This window comes from Triticum aestivum, chromosome 1D, assembly GCF_018294505.1.
Source record: "Triticum aestivum cultivar Chinese Spring chromosome 1D, IWGSC CS RefSeq v2.1, whole genome shotgun sequence".
Lineage (NCBI taxonomy): Eukaryota > Viridiplantae > Streptophyta > Magnoliopsida > Poales > Poaceae > Triticum > Triticum aestivum.
Window position 1 is genome coordinate 70,999,030 of NC_057796.1, and position 229 is coordinate 70,999,258.

Consider the following 229-nt stretch of genomic DNA (forward strand, 5'->3'; position numbering starts at 1 on the left):
CGGGACTCCACGGGATACTATCATCTCCACCGTCGACCTCCTCCAGCCTCCATGGGCTCCTGTTCATCCAGCCTCCACCGCGCGCTACTCCACCGACTACTGTTCAACCACTCCTCCACCGTCTACTGTTCATCCATCCCTCCACACCACGGGGTCCTGTTCAACCACCCCTCCACGGGCACTCCTCCACCATCTACTGTTCATCTAGCCCTCCACACCACGGCGTCCC